Below are 3,597 nucleotides of genomic sequence, written 5' to 3'. Positions count from 1 at the left end.
GACCAGAGCACCTTCTTCCACATGTTTGGTGTGTCTCCCAGGTGGCTTGTGGCAAACTTTAAACGAGACTTTTTATGGATATCTTTGAGAAATGGCTTTCTTCTTGCCACTCTTCCATAAAGGCCAGATTTGTGCAGTGCACGACTGATTGTTGTCCTATGGACAGACCCTCCCACCTCAGCTGTAGTTATCTGCAGTTCATCCAGAGTGATCATGGGCCTCTTGGCTGCATCTCTAATCAGTCTTCTCCTTGTTTGAGATGAAAGTTTGGAGGGACGGCCGGGTCTTGGTAGATTTGCAGTGGTCTGATACTCCTTCCATTTCAATATAATTGCTTGCACAGTGCTCCTAGAGATGTTTAAAGCTTGGGAAATCTTTTTGTATCCAAATCCGGCTTTAAACTTCTCCACAACAGTATCTCGGACCTGCCTGGTGTGTTCCTTTGTCTTCATGGTTCTCTCTGCGCTTTTAACAGAACCCTGAGACTATCAAAGAGCAGGTGCATTTATACGGAGACTTGATTACACACAGGTGCATTCTATTTATGATCATCAGTCATTTAGGACAACATTGGATCATTCAAAGATCCTCACTGAACTTCTGGAGTGAGTTTGCTGCACTGAAAGTAAAGGGGCCGAATAATATTGCACGCCCCACTTTTCAGTTTTTTATTTGTTAAAAAAGTTTAAAGTATCCAATAGTTTCGTTCCACTTCACGATTGTGTCCTACTTGTTGTTGATTCTTGACAAAAAATTAAACTTTTATATCTTTATGTTTGAAGCCTGAAATGTGGCGAAATGTTGAAAGGTTCAAGGGGGCCGAATACTTTCGCAAGGCACTGTATTTTAAGTCATTTTGTATCTTTTTTTGGTGGTTTTGCATCTATTTTTAGTCATCTTGCATCTTTTTGTGGTGGTTTTGCATCTATTCTTAGTCATTTTGCATCTTTTTGTGGTGGTTTTGCATCTATTTTTAGTCATTTAAATCTTTTTGTGGTGGTTTTGTATCTATTTTTAGTCATCTTGCATCTTTTTGTGGTGGTTTTGCATCTATTTTTAGTCATTTTGTATCTTTTTGTGGTGGTTTTGCATCTATTTTTAGTCTTTTTGCATCTTTTTGTTGTGGTTTTGCATCTATTTTTACTCATTTTGCATCTTTTTGTGGTGGTTTTGCATCTATTTTTAGTCATTTTGAATCTTTTTGTGTTGGTTTTGCATCTATTTGTAGTCATTTTGTATCTTTTTGTGGTGGTTTTGCATCTATTCTTAGTCATTTTGCATCTTTTTGTGGTGGTTTTGCATCTATTTTTAGTCATTTTGTATCTTTTTGTGGTGGTTTTGCATCTATTTTTAGTCATTTTGTATCTTTTTTTGGTGGTTTTGCATCTATTTTTAGTCATCTTGCATCTTTTTGTGGCGGTTTTGCATCTATTTTTAGTCATCTTGCATCTTTTTGTGGTGGTTTTGCATCTATTTTTAGTCATTTTGCATCTTTTTGTGGTGGTTTTGCATCTATTTTTAGTCATTTTGAATCTTTTTGTGGTGGTTTTGCATCTATTTTTAGTCATTTTGTATCTTTTTGTGGTGGTTTTGCATCTATTTTTAATTCAATTCAATTCAATTCAATTTTATTTATAGTGTCAAATCATAACAAAAGTTATCTCAGGACACTTTACAGAGTAGGTAAAGACCACACTCAATGACTTATTTATGATTTACATAGACCCAACAATTCCTCTGTAGAGTACAGTGGCAACGAAAACCTTCCCTATAACAGGCAGGAACGTCAGACAGACCCAGCTCTGTGGAGGACGGCCATCTGTCTTGACCGGTTGGGGAGGAAGAAAAGGAGAGAGAAAGAGAGAAAAGACACACAGATGGACAGGGAGAGACGGACAGACACACTTCCAGAGATGCAAGCAAAGCCTAACAGTAACTATAATATTTATAGTAATGTGAATATGACGTATATGTTAAGGCAGTTAATACAACAGAATAGTAGAAACAAGCACAGCTAAAGTGACAGAATATGAAAATGATAATAATTATGGTGGCAAACATGATCAATGATGAGTAGTGGCAATAGCAGCTACAATACAGCTACAAATTTTATAGTTTATTAAACTAGTGATAGTATATATGAGTAACAGTGACAATAGCAGCAGGAAGCGTCATGTAGGACCACGGCAGCAAGCACCACCACGATCAGCAGAGACCTGCGAGACGACAAAGCACAAACAGCTCCGGGGAAGAAGCTGAATCAGTAACATGCATTGATGGGACATGAATGATTCAGACAGAGAGGAGAGAAGCTCAGAGTATCAGGAAAAGTATTATCCCCCGGCAGACTAGGCCTATAGCAGCATAATTAAGCAGAATAAAGTCTCATCGTAAGCCCTAGCTGTAAGCTTTATCAAAAAGGAAAGTTTTAAGTTTACTCTTAAATAAGGGGACAGTGTCTGCCTCCCGAATAACATTTGGGAGTTGGTTCCACAGGAGAGGAGCTTGGTAGCTGAAGGCTCTGCCTCCCATTCTACTTTTGGAGACTCTAGGAACGACGAGTAGCCCTGCATTCTCAGAGCGCAGAGATCTAGATGGGTGATACGGTACTATGAGCTCTTTAAGATACGACGGAGCCTGACCAATAAGAGCTTTGTACGTAAGGAGAAGGATTTTAAATTCTATTCTAGATTTTACAGGTAGCCAGTGCAGAGAAGCTAATACAGGAGAAATATGTTCTCTTCTATTTGTTTTAGTTAGTACACGAGCTGCAGCATTTTGGACTAACTGGAGACTCTTAACAGACTTATTGGAGCAGCCTGATAATAAGGAGTTGCAGTAGTCCAGCCTAGAAGTAACAAATGCATGAACAAGTTTCTCTGCATCTTTCTGAGACACAATGTTCCTAATTTTTGCAATATTACGCAGGTGAAAATATGCAGTCCTTGTCGTTAGTTTTATGTGAGAATTGAAGGACATATCCTGATCAAAAATAACACCCAGATTCCTTACTGTGGTGCTGGAGGACAACACAACATCATCCAGAGTAACAATGTCTTTAGCTATTGAATTTCGGAGGCCTTTGGGGCCAAGTACAATAATTTCAGTTTTGTCTGAGTTTAACATCAGGAAATTGCAGGTCATCCAGCTTTTTATTTCCTTAATGCACATTTGAAGTTTATCTAAATGATGGGTTTCTTCTGGTTTGATCGACAAATATAATTGTGTATCATCAGCATAACAATGAAAATGTATGGAGTGCTTCCTTATAATAATTCCTAAGGGAAGCATATATAAGGTGAAAAGAATCGGTCCAAGGACAGAACCCTGTGGGACTCCGTGACTAACTTTAGTGTGCATGGAGGATTTGTCATTAACATGTACAAACTGAGATCTATCTGATAGATATGACTTAAACCAGCTCAGTGCGGTTCCTTTAATGCCGATCAGATGCTCTAGTCTGTGTAGCAGGATGTGATGGTCAATAGTGTCGAAGGCAGCACTAAGATCTAGTAAGACAAGTACAGAGACAAGTCCTTCGTCTGAAGCTTTTAGTCATTTTGTATCTTTTTGTGGTAGTTTTGCTTCTATTTTTAG

Source organism: Echiichthys vipera, assembly GCF_963691815.1.
Source record: "Echiichthys vipera genome assembly, chromosome: 9".
Lineage (NCBI taxonomy): Eukaryota > Metazoa > Chordata > Actinopteri > Perciformes > Trachinidae > Echiichthys > Echiichthys vipera.
This window is presented reverse-complemented; position numbering follows the sequence as displayed.